This window comes from Periplaneta americana, chromosome 9, assembly GCF_040183065.1.
Source record: "Periplaneta americana isolate PAMFEO1 chromosome 9, P.americana_PAMFEO1_priV1, whole genome shotgun sequence".
In the NCBI taxonomy this organism is placed as follows: Eukaryota; Metazoa; Arthropoda; class Insecta; order Blattodea; family Blattidae; genus Periplaneta; species Periplaneta americana.
This window is the reverse complement of record NC_091125.1, coordinates 165,511,180-165,529,108: the sequence shown is the minus strand read 5'-3', so window position 1 is coordinate 165,529,108 and position 17,929 is coordinate 165,511,180. Positions and strand designations below refer to the sequence as shown.

Below are 17,929 nucleotides of genomic sequence, written 5' to 3'. Positions count from 1 at the left end.
ATTTTTTTTTATTTTAATATTATATCTGAACTGCGACCGAGCACGAGCGCTGCTCATTCGGTCTCAAATTTTGTAAATACTACTGTATCTTCTTTTTATATTGCTTGTATTATTTTATTTGTATTTCTCTTTGTTTGTTTTGTAATTATATTTCTTTATTCTGTATATTTAAATTTAAATAAATAAATAAAATAAATTAACCGTACTATCAGGAACTGGAAGGCTTTACCTCGTTGTAGTAAAAAAAATAAACATTCGTCTAGAGGGAAGCGTAACAACCCGAAAAACTCTCGTTCTCGAATTTAACCACAGTTAACGATGGGATTCAAACTCTAGATTGCAGAATAAGAAGCCAGCATTATACCAAAGATCTATCAGTTCTGTTACTTTTATGGTAATTCTTTTTAACATTTCCCTATAGCTGCAGAGGGAATAACGTCAATAAATCATATTTTGGTCTAATGCAACCTGACACTTAAACGTAGAAACGTAAGAGATAGTGACGTAGGACGCCATGTTGAATTTCTCCCAATTCAAAGTGAGGCTGTTCATGTGCCAAGGGGGCTGCCGACCTCTGATTTACTGGCAGGCTTGACGCTTACATAGTTAAAAGCTCTCTTTGAACCGTACGTGACTAGAGCAAAGTGAGAACGAAACAAAAAAAAATAGAAGAGAAAAACACACTCTCGCTTGCTGTCTGTCCGTCCTTGGAGTCATATTTCGAAATCGACGCACACTCCTCTTCTTCCCGTTTGGGAATCGAGCAGAACTTCGCTGGAACCACAACTCTACCCTCTTCCACCAGCTCTTCTCCCACTCCATCGCTTTCTTCTCACAGGATAGAACAAGAATTGCGTCTAACATTTCTTCCACGATATGGAGCAAAAATCGAACGTTGCAGTGGTATTTTTTTTTAAATTCACCGACACTTCTTCTCACACCCCTGACGTACAACTTTTCAGGGCTCTTCCCACTAGAACCTTCGACTTGGCCGTTCATTTATTTTCTCTTCTAGACTAGACAGAGATATTTACTGTAATAGCCCCAGGATTCACCCTAAATTTCTCCTCTACCACCCCTTCCACCTCTTTCTCAACCACCGCACTATTTCCAACTCTTTTCTAAGTCCGCCCGCGCCTATCGGGGTAGGGGAAAAAAAACATCGACTTTCTGAATATGTCAGAATACGAGGGCGTGCTATGAATACCTAAAAATATACTTCGATTTATGCATTAGAATCGAGGCAAGTTTAATCTATAGTCCAGGATTATGCAAGATAAGGAGTGAGAGAGAAACTGGATTATATATAGCCGAACCTATTGTGTTTCTTTAGCATAAATATCGAAGTGAAAGTTCCATAAAGCCGACGGCTTTTGAAGTAAAGAAGTTATGACTTGCAAGATCTTGACGTCGAAAACCATTTTGCTAGATTGAATAGTGCCCAATATTTCCAGCTTGGGTAGCCGACAACACTACCCTCATCATTGCTTTACGATTTTCTTCCATGGGTTACAACTTTATAGGAATAAAGTACCTCCACTAACAGCGAATTTTATTTCAATTAAAGATGGTATTAAGGTACACGTAATCACCAGGCGGCGCATTTTCGTTCCCAAACAAGTTAGGAAATTTATCGGTTAGTATATCGTGGAGTTTCAGGGTTCAAACTCTAAACTTAAATGCTTATGTTAGGACGCTACGAAAGGTAAAACCTAGTTCGGTAAAGCTAAAGGTGTCCCCGTAACATGCCATGAAGGCACTTGGGGGGCATGGAGGTAGAGCCCCATGCTTTCCATGACCTCGGCACTAGAATGAGGTGGTGTGGTCGGCACCACGCTCTGACCGCCTTTTACCCCCGGGAAAGACCCGGTACTCAATTTTATAGGAGGCTGAGTGAACCTTAGGGCTGTTCTGAAAGTTTGGCAACGAGAAAAAATCCTGTCACCACCTGGGATCAAACCCCGGGCCTTCCAGTCCGTAGTCAGCTGCTCTACCAACTGAGCTACCCGGCCGCCCGTAATAATAATAATAATAATAATAATAATAATAATAATAATAATAATAATAATGGTCAACTATTGACCAGATATTTTGTATTCGACAGATAATGGAGAAAAAATAGGAGTACACGGGTACAATGCATCAGTTATTCACAGATTTCAAAAAGACTTATGACTCCGTTAAGAGAGAAGTTTTATATGATATTCTTATTGAATTTGGTATTTCCAAGAAACTAGTTCGATTAATTAAAATGTGTCTCAGTGAAATGTACAGCAGAGTTCGTGTAGGTCAGTTTCTATCAGATGCGTTTCCAATTCAATGTGAGCTAAAGCAGGGAGATGCACTATCACCTTTACTTTTTAACTTCGCTCTAGAATATGCCATTACGAAAGTTCAGGATAACAGACAGGGTTTGGAATTGAACGGGTTACATCAGCTTCTTGTCTATGCGGATGACGTGAATATGTTAGGAGAAAATCCACAAACGATTAGGGAAAACACGGAAATTTTACTTGAAGCAAGTAAAGAGATAGGGTTGGAAGTAAATCCCGAAAAGACAAAGTATATGATTATGTCTCGTGACCAGAATATTGTACGAAATGGAAATATAAAAATTGGAAATTTATCTTTTGAGGAGGTGGAGAAGTTCAAATAACTGGGAGCAACAGTAACAAATATAAATGATACTCGGGAGGACATTAAACACAGAATAAATATGGGAAATGCCTGTTATTATTCGGTTGAGAAGCTTTTATCATCCAGTCTGTTGTCGAAAAATCTGAAAGTTAGAATTTATAAAACAGTTATATTACCGGTTGTTCTGTATGGTTGTGAAGCTTGGACTCTCACTTTGAGAGAGGAACAGAGATTAAGGGTGTTTGAGAATAAGGTGCTTAGGAAAATATTTGGGGCTAAGAGGTATGAAGTTACAGGAGAATGGAGAAAGTTACACAACACAGAACTGCACGCATTGTATTCTTCACCTGACATTATTAGGAACATTAAATCCAGACGTTTGAGGTGGGCAGGGCATGTAGCACATATGGGCGAATCCAGAAATGCATATAGAGTGTTAGTTGGGAGACCGAAGGGAAAAAGACCTTTAGGGAGGCCGAGACGTAGATGGGAGGATAATATTAAAATGGATTTGAGGGAGGTAGGGTATGATGATAGAGACCGGATTAATCTTGCACAGGATAGGGACCGATGGCGGGCTTATGTGAGGGCGGCAATGAACCTTCGGGTTCCTTAAAAGCCATTTGTAAGTAATAATAATAATAATAATAATAATAATAATAATAATTATTATTATTATTATTATTATTATTATTATTATTATTATAATGGAGCATGACAACTGTAAGTGGAATTGCTACTAAATTGAAATGTCTGTCCAGCTACTTTTTAACCATATAAACGCGCTAACATTGCGAAACTAGATTTGTACAAAATATTAGTGCTGCATATGACAGGAAATATAATTAGATCCATGATAATACTGAACTAGTAAACTGTACATAATATATATTATAGAACATAATAGTAAACATAATACACATTAATTGTATTACTCTATAAACACAATATATACAATTAATGAAATTCATATAACAAAATCAGGCCCATTACGGTAAACAAAAAAATGTTTTCTGAGATAATGAAATTCATATCTTTTACCGTAACTGTCAGTAAACATTTGTTTAAGCTAAGAAAATATTCTTCCTACGTCACAGGACGTTACAGTGACACAATTATAATAACAAAAATCAATATATAAATTAACAATATTTACATTTTACACAATATATTACAAAATACATTATCAAAATGAAATGCAATATAACATAGATTGATAAATTAAAATAATACAGTGAAACTTGTTCAAGACGGAAGTGACATGGTCCTAATTTTTTTTTTTCCGTTGTGGACAGGTTTCCGTATTATTCAGGCGTGACATTAAAATGGCATGCCGCAAACTGCAAGAAGTACAAAATATTCCGTTTAACACTCATCACATTAAATCAGCTTTCTGTCGCTCATTACGTTGGTGAATCATCTTGATTAAAATCTCATTTTCTGTATAAATATTATCGTAACTCACTCATTAGTCATTAAACATTACTAAAGTTTACTAATCTCATTCTATTTAATATCTAACACTATACTCTAATACTGTACTGCATATCACTGCACATTATACTAGGAGCCATCTATTAGAAGCCTTGAATTCTGGTTTATTTCATTTCTTTCCCAGTTCAATAGCTTGCTTTGCAGAACAGATCCAGAAATTGGCTTGTTCTTTAAAAGGTCATAAAGAACTCACTCCCACAACAGTTAATTTATTTCCACATAAACAGTTGCTTTCTGGTTCCTTTTGTGTCACCAATATTGGCCGGACGCCACTCACTCATTATGATCTTTATTTTTTAAAGTGTCACACCTGAGTTTTCCACAACTGTACTTCAATATTATTTCACATAGACTTTGTTTCTAATTTTCCTTTATCTCGATAACTTTTACTTCATCACTTAATGTTAATGCCACATTTTATGCAACTTTTTTTTTACCTGGAAATCACTACACTTGCGCTCTGTTTAGCTACGACAGTATACGGGTGTGAAGCATTGAAAATCTTTGCAGGGACTCGTCTGCCTAGTCAACAGAGTAATAAAATTTATGACCGACAGGCCAACACACCCTCGTACCCTCTACAATTTTGCAAAGAAAACTTGTTTTTATCTGAGTGACCTACATATTTCGTATATTCCTTGAAATTACACGCTGTTTCAAAATAAAGTTACAAAATATAGTGTGTGTCGAAAATTATTTCCGTTTTGAACAGTAGCAGACAGTTTCCGTTTCCGCGTTGGACAGTTTCCGTTTTATTCAGGAAAAATTACACATAATACATACAAATTTCGCCGGGACCAATAAATTGTTCCGAAATAGACAGGATTCCGAATTGTTCAGGTTCCGATTTGAACAGGTTTCACTGTATTCACACAAAAGTCTGAATGAAAGTGCAACTTACTCAGTTTTTTAATCAGATCACAATGTACTCGTAACTTGGTGTTTTACATATACAACATTGACGATGGAGTGCCTGTATTGTACTATGATTCATAGTCTATGCTCACCTGCTTACAATACTATCCTGCTTATAAACGCATGGCTAAAGACCCACGTTATACATCGACGTGACGTAATAGATGTACCAGAAGAAACTACTCGATCCGCTGTACGTTTGGGAACTAAAATGCGCTACCTGATAATCATATATTTTCATATCTCTCAGAAACGTATTTTATTTTCAATGATTAAATATTATTACTATTATTATTATTATTATTATTATTATTATTATTATTAGTGTGCTTTGTGTGGAGTGTAGCAGTGTACGACGCAGAATCATGCACACAACGACGAAGCGAAGTTAAGCGACTAGAAGCATTTGAAATGTGGATATGGAGAAGAATGGAGCGTGTGAAATGGACAGACAGAATAAGAAGGGAAGCTGTGTTGAAAAGAGTGGGTGAAGAAAGAATGATGCTGAAACTGATCAGGAAGAGGAAAAGGAATTGGTTGAGTCACTGGCTGAGAAGAAACTGCCTATTGATGGATGCACTGGAAGGAATGGTGAACGGGAGAAAAGTTTGGGACAGAAGAAGATAAGAGATAGATATCATCATTAATATATAGGCTATAGATAATTATGAGGAGACAGATAGGAAGGCAAAAATTAGGAAAGGTTGGGGAATGCTGGGTTTGCAGTGAAAGATCTGCCTTTTCGCAGAAAACTATGAATGAATTAATTTATTATTATTATTATTATTATTATTATTATTATTATTATTATTATTATTATTATTACTATTACTATTACTACTACTACTACTACTACTACTACTACTACTTGGATTTCTATGATCTAAAATCTCTGAAAATATGCCTGCACTTTATGTCCTAAAAATACAAAAATATGATAGAAGAACTTGGAATTATGATGCAAAACGAAGAAAATATTTTCCCAAAAGTACTTACAAAACATTTATATTAATGGTTTATTTAACCTGGCAGATTTAAGGCCATACGGCCTTCTCTAACACTCAACCAGGTGTAAAACTGCGATACTAAAAACACACTACAAATTTACAAAGTACAGCACATAGACAAAACTGAAGTAGATAATCACAATATAATGTAAACAAGTCTGTAGAAATCAGACATAATATACAGTGTCTAAAGTATATAAGTGGCGTCCTTTTCACAGTCGTCGGGGACGGTCTACAAGATCAAAAAATTGTCATACAACGTAGGGTCAAAACTTGATAGTTTTCCCAGAAAAAAAATATTTCTTTCCTTATTTTATTTGCGTTATACTGCTCATATCGTTAGTAAATTACGAAAATAATTACATCAGTAAGTTTATCTAGCAGAGAGTTGATATTATTTTAAATAAATATTTGTGTTCTATTACGTTTTCGTGAAATTAAATAATAACGCATTCTTAAATCTGTTAATATTCTGGCTTGAGAGACGTGGCAACATGTTTAGAATACTAGAATATTACGAAATGTATAAAAACATAAAATCACAGTTAGTTATTTATTATTTTATTTTATTTATGGTTACTAAGTCAAAGCCTGATATTCGATTGTTTTATAAATTTCCAAAGCCTGCTACTTTCTACTAAACATGGCCCAATGATCAAGTTATTTATTTTCTCCATTAATTTTATACATAGGTTTCTTATGACAGTGTTATATCCGTATATCCTATACCCTGAAAAACGCACTTTATAATCATGCAATTAGCTAGAACGCTGGGTGTAATAAGGTTAGTAATTTTATTCTTTTTCTACACTTGATTCACTTTTAATACTTTGCAGTGGTGAGAATGAAATGTGAATATGCATCTGTAGTGTGGAATTCTGTTACAACTGATTCGACTATTACAAAGTATCAAAAAGAAAATGTATTCTTATCGTTATGTTCGTATAGATTTCTGACCAATGATTTCATGAAAATTATTGATTATTTTAAATATCTCACTTCATATTCCAGTCGCTAAGGTCTTGAATCCCTCTTTTTATTCGAGATCCTTAAAGACTATGTAATCTTTCATAAACAGCATTAGCTTTCGTGTTCGTACGAAACCACATTCCTTCCCCTAACACACATTCTAAATTAATTTTCCCTCTCTCTTCATGTGCATTAGAACGACGAACTTCTATATATATGTAAAAAGACAGTAACAAATATAAATTATACTCGGGAGGAAATGAAACAGAATAAATATGGGAAATGCCTGTTATTATTCGGTTGAGAAGCTTTTATCATCCAGTCTGTTGTCGAAAAATCTGAAAGTTAGAATTTATAAAACAGTTATATTACCGGTTGTTCTGTATGGTTGTGAAACTGGGACTCTCACTTTGAGAGAGGAACATAGGTTAAGGGTGTTTGAGAATAAGATGCTTAGGAAAATATTTGTGGCTAAGAGGGATGAAGTTACAGGAGAATGGAGAAAGTTACACAACACAGAACTGCACGCATTGTATTCTTCCCTGACATAAATAGGAACATTAAATCCAGACGTTTGAGATGGGCAGGGCATGTAGCACGTATGGGCGAGACCAGAAATGCATATAGAGTGTTAGTGGGAGTGGGAGGCCGGAGGGTAAAAGACCTTTAGGGAGGTCGAGACGTAGATGGGAAGATAATATAAAAATGGATATGAGGGAGGTGGGATATGATGATAGAGAATGGATTAATCTTGCTCAGGATAGGGATCAATGGCGGGCTTATGTGAGGGCGGCAATGAATCTCCGGGTTCCTTGAAAGCCAGTAAGTAAGTAAGTAAGTAAAAAAATACGAAAACTAATTTTATTGTTATTGCTATCATTTTGATCAGTTTTATTTTTGCATTATTATTGTACCCCTTGTGATAATCGCTATTGGCTAATACATGAACATAAAAAATAAATAATTATCGGCATATTATTTTTATTATTAACATTCCTGCACTACGCATATATTTTAATTACAAAATAATTTCCCTCCAATACTTAAGCTCTTCGCCCAGATCTTTTAAGTCTTCTTGTTTCGTAATTCCAGAATATATACGGAATTCTAGAAGTAGTCTTTCTAAAGAAGTGGGATACGCTCTTATTCTGATGATATTTCATTTCCAATTTAATTAAAAACCTTATGCATTCACTGTCTTCAATGCTTGTAATTCTTCTTTTCTGAATGCTGAGACTTACTGGAGAAAATTAATATATTTCTCTTGTAATCTGCTTCAGTCTTCATGATTTAAAACTAAAACTTCACTTACACAGAGCTACCTTGTAAATGAAATAGTTTTATAAAGTGTTAATTGCATTTCTCTCTTCTCATATTATTTCTAGGAGATCTTTTAATAATTTTCACTTCATTAATGAACTATATTTTTAATCCTAATATTATACCAAATTGTGTTTGGAAAAGCACCTTTGTCTTTACTTGCTATTTTAACGAAAAAAAGGGGAAAAAAAAGTTAACTTTAACCAATGATTTTCCTTGTAAGATTTATAGGTGATCTTACTTTTACATACATAAATATTCTTCTCATGAACGTAGTGTTTCACCATAGCTACCTTAAATGAAGGGAATACTCCACTGAAAATCATGAATATTTTCCATAAAAATGTATATATTGGATATTTCACTTTTTTAAAATGTATATTCATTTTCATTTCATTTAGTGTCCTGCCCAAGTGCAGGTCTTTCACTGCAAACTCAACATTCTTCAATCTTTCCTATGTTCTGTCTTCCTCTTTGTCTCCTAATGTGATCCATATATTTTAATATCATTTATCATCTGATATCTTCTTCTGCCCCGAAATCTTTTCCCGTTCACCATTCCTTCCAGTGCATCCTTCAGTAGACAGTTTTTCCTCACCTAGTGACCAAACCAATTTCTATTTCTCTTCCTGATCAGTTTCAGCATCATTCTTTCTTCACCCACTCTTCCCAACACAGTTTCATTTCTTAATCTGTCTGTCCATTTCACACGCTCCATTCTTCTCCATATCCACATTTCAAATGCTTCTACTCGCTTCTCTTCACTTCGTCGTAATATCCACGTTTCTGCCCCATACAATGTCACACTCAATACAAAGCACTTTACTAGTCTCTTCCTTAGTTCTTTTTCCAGAGGTCCGCAGAAGATGCACCTTTTTCTATTAAAAGCTCCCTTTGCCATTGCTATCCTCCTTTTGACTTCCTGGCAGCAGCTCATGTTACTGCTTATAGTACACCCCAAGTATTTGAACCTGTCCACTTGCTCTACTGCGTCATTTAAAATTCGCAAGTTTATCTTCTTTATTTTTCTTCCTCTGACCATGGTCTTCGTCTTATTTGCATTTATCTTCATCCCATACTGCTCACAGCTGTCATTTACCTCCTATAGCATATCCCTTCTGCTAACAAAGCCATCTCATCAGGATTTATTCTTCTTCCTCCTACTATCACTCCTCCCATGTCCTGAAAACAGTTCTTCTCTAAATCCTCCAAGTAGATGTTGAACAGGGTAGGTGATAAAAGGCATCCTTGACGTACTCCTCTCTCAATATATGTATTACATAAGTATTAATTTTACTTTCAAATCCATTCTTTTCCTAAGTTTATTTTTCTTGATTCAACACCAACGTTTTTTTATGTCAAATATTAATCAATCTGGATTAAATTTTTACTGCAAGTACTTATGAGGGAGCTGCATGTTTCTATGCATTTATGTCGTAAGAAATGCAGCTGGGTTATTTTATTAATATATTTTTTGTAAATTGTGGAAAAAATAACATATTCAGAACTTAAAAAAATTTTTGAAAGTGAATAAATGTGACATTTCATAAAATGAATGCTTAGAAATGTTTCTCTATGTCTTTTGAATGTAACCAAGACAAAGGAAGCTTAAATTATACTAAAACCTTGGGTTTGAAAATCTTTCTAAAAAAAAATAAACAAATAAAAAATCAAGAGCGAAAATTAAGATTTCGTTAGTCTGTTTTTGTTTAAAAAAATGATTAGGAAAAAGTTGTAATTTTTAGTGAAGTGTTCCCCTAACTCACATATTGGTTTCAAGTGAGCCTACTCAAGATAGCACGAGGCTAAATTAAGACACGAGATATACATGAATTGTCTATGAAATGAAGAAAAATCTCAGGTAATGATTTAATTTCATGCAATTACTAACGAAGAAATTTTAGAAGATGAGATCTACATGTTCTCAGGTCAAAGAAGGAAAGGGGGGAGAGAAAGAAAAAAATAGAAATTCTATTCTTTTGTGCCATTACAAAGAGTTAAACTCAATTCACTGATTGACAACCGAGATTTATAAGCGAGAAAATGTAGGTTACAGTAACAGACAACGGTGGAGGGTACAAACACACAAAAACTGATAAAAATTGAAGTCAATTTGGAATGAAATTTATAGCAGTTTGTGCAAAGTTATAAGACAGACGAAAAAAACACTGTGGTAACATAGGTACAGGACGTAACATAAACTAGGAGACACACTTTAGTGAACATGTTAATACTTAAATACTTAACAAGTAAATAATTTGATACACCAATTTGAGGTAGAAAGTCGTAAAGAAGTGTTCAGAAGAGGTACAGATTGGACTTTTCTATTGCTAGCAATGAAAAAGAAAATTACGAATTTTGAAACACTATCTGAATTTTCGTCTTACGTGGTGAAAACATGAGATTAGAAGAGATTTCCACACGTTGGAGTCATTTCAAACAATTTGCTTGACTAACCAACGGAAGCTTTCAGATTTTGGGCTACGGAGGCAGGGAGCAAACATCATCCGAAGTTCCAAGACAGAGAGAACTCCATCTTTCAACCAGCAATGGAAAAAGTCCAAACTTTGCATTCCATATACAGGGTGTTTTAAGAGTAATATTAAGCATTTCAGGAGTTCATGATATGGGCTATTCCGAGTAGGAAAGTAGGTTACATAAAAGGTATATGTCCAATTTTCAATTAATATGGAGATATAGGTGCTACATATCATCAGGGTACCTACCGAAAATTGAAAAAGAAAAAAAAGTTATATTCCAGCTACCACTAAGCGATATGCTACTGAAGCTAAATGACAGCTGTGAGCAGTATGGAATGAAGATAAACGCAAACAAGACGAAGACTACGATTATAAGAAGAAAAGTAAAGAAGGTAAACGTGCGAATACTGAATGAGGCAGTAGAGCAAGTGAATAACTTCAAATAATTGGGGTGTACTATAAGCAGTAACATGAGCTGCTGCCAGGAAGTCAAAAGGAGGATAGCAATGGCCAAGGAAGCTTTTAATAGAAAAAGGAGCATCTTCTGCGGATCTCTGGAAAAAGAACTAAGGAAGGAACTAGTGAAGTGTTTTGTGTGGAGTGTGGCATTTTATGGAGCAGTAACATGGACATTACGACGAAGTGAAGAGAAGCGACTAGAAGCATTTGACATATGGATATGGAGAAGAATGGAACGTATGAAATGGAATAAGAAATGAATCTGTGATGGAAAGAGTGAGTGAAGAAAGAAAGATGCTGAAACTGATCAGGAAGAGAAAAAGGAATTGGTTGGGTTACTGACTGAGAAGAAACTGCCTACCGAAGGTTGCACTTGAATGAATGGTGAACGGGAGAAGAGTTCATGGCAGAAGAAGATATCAGATGGTAGACAACATTAAGAAATAAGGATCATAATATGACGAGACTAAATGGAAGGCAGAAAATAGGAAAGGTTGGAGAATGCTGGGTTTGCAGTGAAAGATCTGTCCTGGAACTGAACACTTCTGTATTTATGTATGTATGTACGTACATTCACATATTAGTTAGCTATTGGTAGTAGTAACTCGTTTTTTACTGAATTGGACATTGATCTTTTTTCTCCTTTAGAGTATCCTTCACAGTCTAGTATATACAGTGACGAAGCTTGAGTTGTTGAGGGTACTAGGAACAATAGACTGTGTCGGTACTATTTCGCATTGTGATGAGGAGATAGTAGCGATCCTAGTGGTTAGCAACTATCTAGGAATGCATATTCCCCAGGTATTGAGCTTCGAGACTGTATATACTAGAGTGTGGTTTTACTTTCATAAATCAAGATTTAAATCACGGACTAGTAAATTTCCCACTGTGTCATAGTACATGATCTCTTCATAACTTCGAAAGAATGGCAGGGAAAAATCCAAGCGTGAATTAAATCTAGAATTTGAAACTGCCTATAACTCGAGAAAAAAAATATATAGGACATACTTCTGTTTGAAATTTTTTTCTTAGTTTTACGTTCTGATCCCATCTCTGAAAGTAATTACCGTAGAAGCGGTTAAAGTCGATCAAAATGTTGCAATTTTTTAATGATATTGAGGTTATGCAATGGAGCGAAGTTCCTCAGAAAATAGCATTTTGTCGTCATATCCTTCACTTATGAAGATAAATTACAAGAATTTAATTATAATCTATAACAAACGGTTTTTTTTATTTGACTTGTGATCGAAGTTACCTGCTTAAATGGGGTAAAGTCGATCACCATTGAATTTTTAGTTTAAGATCTATTTTAAAATATTGCGGAGTAAAGTCGATCACTGTTTATGTTTTTAAAAACAAATTAAGTGTATTACATATATTTTATTTGTTATAAGAGGTGTAAAATAATAATAATCTTCAATATATGCCTATAGCATTATATAGTGTATCTTTTGTTACTGTGATCATACTATTCGATGCAATTAGGCCTATAGGTCTCCCCTGTACAATCGTGACTATGATTGCCAACTTATAAAACATAAAAACACATTTTAATACTTCACATACCAACAAACAAAGATTTAAGAATTCAAAATTTACATTGAAATACCACCCTTCAATTATAATCTAAAATGCAATTCAACATTGCTTAGGTTTATATCAGATGTTATTTGAAATCTTCCCCTCCTCATGTCACTTTAGAAACTACGTTGCTCCCATAGTCAGGTACAGAGGGGTGTACAAAATATGTTCCTTTGGCAGTCCTCTTTCCCCACTATCCCATCAATATAAACTATACTATGACACTTTTCTGTTTATAAGTGTTAGTTGGAGGTATTTCGGTGAACAATTTATTCTTCCTGCTGGTCCTATCTGTTTCGAGTAGGTCGATGGCATGATAAACTTAACCCTACAAAGGTACAAGTTTTCTTAAAATAATAAGTTTCAATACTAACTTTACGAACTGCAAAACTATTATTTCAGGATACAATCTCAACGAAAAGTACTTACGTATACTTCCTGTCTCCTTTCACTGCTGACGATAATTTAGAGTTTGTAAGACTTTGTTTTCATTTAAGAGAATAAGTTGAAAATAACAAATTTCACTTCAACGGTAATTACCAGGGAAAGGATTTATATGTAAATACATATTTACTTATAAAGCTAATATAATTTATATTTTGCATTATCTTTATGTTTCACAATGTGTAGGGTTGAAAAATCCTACTTTTATTTTCCATATTTTTCCATATTTTAGAGTTTAGTACATATTTTCGTTAATTTCCATATATTTTCCATATTTCATATAAAACAGTCCATATTATATTAGGTTTAACAATAAAACAAAACAAAATTCCATTAAATTTTAAAAATACATTTCAACAATAGAGATTTAAACACATGTTCAGTAATCCCTTTAACATCAGAGTTATTTGAAAATTAGCAGTCCTATCAACAATGGGAAAGTAAGTTACAAAACTGTATTAATTTAATTTAAAATTTTTAACAGACTTCAGTTGTGCAGCTCAACAGTTAAATGCCAGTCAGAGTACACATAGGTTCAGTTTTGTAAATCATACTATAAAGACGGTAAATATGCCAAAAGTACGTCATTCAGTCAATTTAAAATCAAAACTAACAAGTTACATTTCAGAATTTAAAGAAGATGGTTTATCAACTGACAATAAAATATTATTTTGTAATTTGTGTCAGTGTGCAGTATCATCTACACAAAAGTTCCTGGTGCAACAACACATTACAACTAGTAAACATCAGGCCAACAAACAACTAAATTCCAAGCAGAGACAATTGTTTTTAACACAACCAACAACATCGAATGTAAGATCTGAGTTTAACATCGACCTGTGCCGTTCTCTCATCTCTGCTGATATTCCTCTCTGCAAACTAAAGAATAAGGTCTTCAGGGAATTCCTTGAAAAATATACTCAACATACAATCCCGGATGAGTCAACACTTAGGAAGACGTATGCTCCATCCATCTACGATGAGACAATACAGAAGATAAGAGATGAAATTAAAGATAGTTCAATTTGGGTTTCCATTGATGAGACTCCCGACAAAGAAGGTAGACTTGTTGGTAATGTAGTTATCGGTTTGTTAAGTGAACAATATTCTGAACGAATTCTTTTACATTGTGATGTTCTAGAAAAGTGCAATAACAAAACTATAGTTAAACTGTTCAACGAAGCTATGGGTATCCTGTGGCCAAAGGGTATTATGTACGATAATGTGTTATTCTTTATTAGCGATGCTGCCCCTTATATGGTCAAAGCTGGACAAGCATTATCTGTTGTATATCCTAAATTGACTCATTTTACTTGTGTGGCGCATGCATTTCATCGTGTGGCAGAAGTGGTCAGAGACAATTTCCCTAAAGTAGATTTGTTGATTTTATCAGTGAAAAAAGTATTTCTCAAAGCTCCCAGTAGAGTTAACGTGTTGAAAGAAATGTACCCTGAAATTCCATTGCCACCAAAGCCAATTTTAACTAGATGGGGTACATGGCTAGAAGCAGTTGAATATTATGCCGAACATATAGACTCTATTAACAATGTTCTCCTTGCATTGGACTCTGAAGATGCAGTCTCAATTGATACTGCGAAAACAGTTACCTGTGACATAAGTGTGAAGAATGACTTAGCTCACATTCAGCATACATTTTCATGCATCATAAAAACGCTCAAAAGTCTCCAAAATAGGCACCTTTCACTATCTGAAAGTTTTGAAATTATAAATAGTACTGTGGAACAACTGAATCGTGGTAGAGGTAAAGTTGCAGATGCAGTAAGAGCTAAGGTGGACACTGTACTTTCAAAAAACCCTGGATATGAAGAACTACAAAAGGTTGTTGCTGTGATGAGTGGTGAATCAACAGTGAAGATTAACTTGGACTTATCCCCAGCAGACATTGTGAAATTGAATTATGTACCAGTTACTTCTTGTGACGTCGAACGCTCTTTTAGTCAGTATAAATCTATCCTCAGAGACAATAGAAGAAGATTCACTTTTCAGCACTTGAAAGAAATGTTTGTAACCTATTGTTATGGTAACAGACAAAAAAAATTGTGTTTTGTTGAAACTACATTGGAAGATAAGGTACGTCCATTATATTTTTTGTTTAGTTTGATTAAAATGTACCAATATTTAACGTACATAGTCATTTTTTTATAATTTTAAGTCCATATTTAATTCCATATTTTGGTAAAAATCCATATTTAATTCCATATTTTGGTAAAAATAACTACATATATATTTACATATTTCATATATTTTTAGTCCATATAAATCCGTTCCCTGGTAATTACACAGTGTTCCCATTGTTGGCATTCGTAGGCTTTTTGTTGTCCCTCTCGCTTACATTTACAATGTCAGGCAATGAAGTCAGCATAACAAAATTTTAACAAGTAACTGAGAAAATATATAATTTTCAATAAAAATCGCAAATGATCGATTTCACACCCACTGATTGGCTTTACCCCACTTCTACGGTACACACTTTGTTATTCCTGTATGGTGAAATTGTCATGAATAAACGTTCATTTTCTCCTGTTTCTATTTCACAACTTTCTTGCCCGGTAGAAACATATTTCCGCTGTCTCTTGGCCTATATTGGAAAGATTGCGTTATTGTATTTGGATATGTAATATTAAAAATAGACTATATTTGCGTTTACAAATGCAAACAAGAAAACTACGTAGAATACAGAAGTAACTGAATATTTGCTGCGGAACGAATTTCGACTTGTACTTTCGCTTATATGTCAACTATGTCTTAAAAATATTTATAACATATGCATTGTAAATATCCACAAAAAATGTAATAAAACATCAAGCTAATAGTTGCATAGCAACGATACTGGAGGAAGTGTACTCAATGTTTTATGATTTTATAACGTTTTCATAAGCAGAGAATTCCACGAAGTTCCCAATAATATTTGTGCAAGGATAATCCCTACCCCAGGACGCGCTGTTCAGGGAGCATTGGCTAAATTACGGGCGACGTGAAGTTTTAATAACGCTGGCATTAAAGAATAATAAAAAAATCCGTCTCAAAAATGCGGTTTATGAATTTTCAGATTCCAGATAAAGCTGGACTCTTCACGTTAGCTTTTTACTCCCTCGCAAAGTATGAAGATAAAATATCGAGATGCAGAAATATATTGATTGCAATAATTTCATGAGAATACAACACTTAATGGCGAGTATTTGGCTGTTCGTCACCCGTATGAATCCAGCAGTGTAGACAATTTTACCGACAGAGTCGTTGAACAACGTGCGACGTAGGAAGCTGGTGTACGCTACACCCGAGATGAAACGATGATGGAGATTTCTTGGGATGCCACAGGGGAACTGGAGCTTCCGGAGAGAACCACGGGCTTGTACAACACAGGAATCGAACCCGCGTCTACAGACCAGAGCCATCTACAAAGCCGGAGCATTGGGTCGGCAACACTGTAAGTAACTGTCAAGCGGAGGCCTACGATACAAAACCACGTGTTTATGTTAACGTCGATATTCAATGTAAATTAATGTTATAACAAGTGTGTGTCGATGAAATTATGTTCGCGGTCATACCAAACGTTCATTGTTTATATAATTATAAACTAAGTGCGTGTTGGCGATAAAAGCAAGACAAGAAATGAAAATAAAATATTTGCAGTCTTTGGAAATTTTTACGGTTAATGATGACAAAGTCATTGACAATTCTTCTAGATATTAAATATTGTGTAGACTACATTTATATAGTCTTACTTGTGGTTTATGGTGTATCAGAATTCTAGTCAAATTGTTTGTCTCGCCTGCTATATCAATAAAGTTACGCCGTTCATTTTCAAGTTCATTGTAAACAGCTGTTTTGTGATCCCATAAATGTTACAGTTTTGTTGAAGGTCCGGAATGCCTGCTATACGTCAGAACTACCTATAATTTGTAGATGTAAGGCTTATACACTCGGTTTGTTGGTTTTCAAGTTTTTTTTTTGTATTAATATTATTTTTTTTATAAATTAGTTATAAACATGTTTCTTTTCACTTTATATTTACAGGATTTAAAGTTCACTGAGTTTACGCTAATAATAAAACCGCAGTTTAATGGTATTCCATAGCCTTCGTTATTATCCATGAATTCTGTCATTGTTACAATCTATATATACTGCTAGTTACGTTTCATATTAACAAGAAATGTATCAATTTTATTACAAAAATATAAATTCATTCATTCTTTTAGTGTTCTGCCCCAGAGCAGGTCTTTCACTGGGAATAGCATTCTCCAATCTTTACTATTTTCTGCCTTCCTCTTTGTCTCCTCATACGATCCATATATCTTAATATCGTCTATCATCTGATATCTTTTTCTACTCCGAACTCTACTTCCGTTCACCATTCCTTTCAGTGCATTCTTCAGTAGGTAGTTTCTTCTCAGCCAGTGACCCAACCAATTCCTTTTCCTCTTCCTGATCAGTTTCAGCATCATTCTTTCTTCAGCTACTCTTTCCAACACAGCTTCATTTCTTTGCATAAATATAACATTGTATTACAGATGCAGAACTGAAATTGAATCTAATTAATTTAAACATTTTACTAAACATTTCTTCTTTGCACGGAATAAAAATTCTTTAGAAAATTTAGGC

At 34.4% G+C, this 17,929-nt stretch overlaps 1 long non-coding RNA gene across 1 annotated transcript in view; it reads right to left on the bottom strand.

Moving 5' to 3' along the window:
- The window catches only part of LOC138706708 (uncharacterized), a 1,118,142-nt gene that overhangs the window by 586,432 nt on the left and 513,781 nt on the right, over positions 1-17,929 (bottom strand). The gene's annotated exons all lie outside the window — the stretch shown is intronic.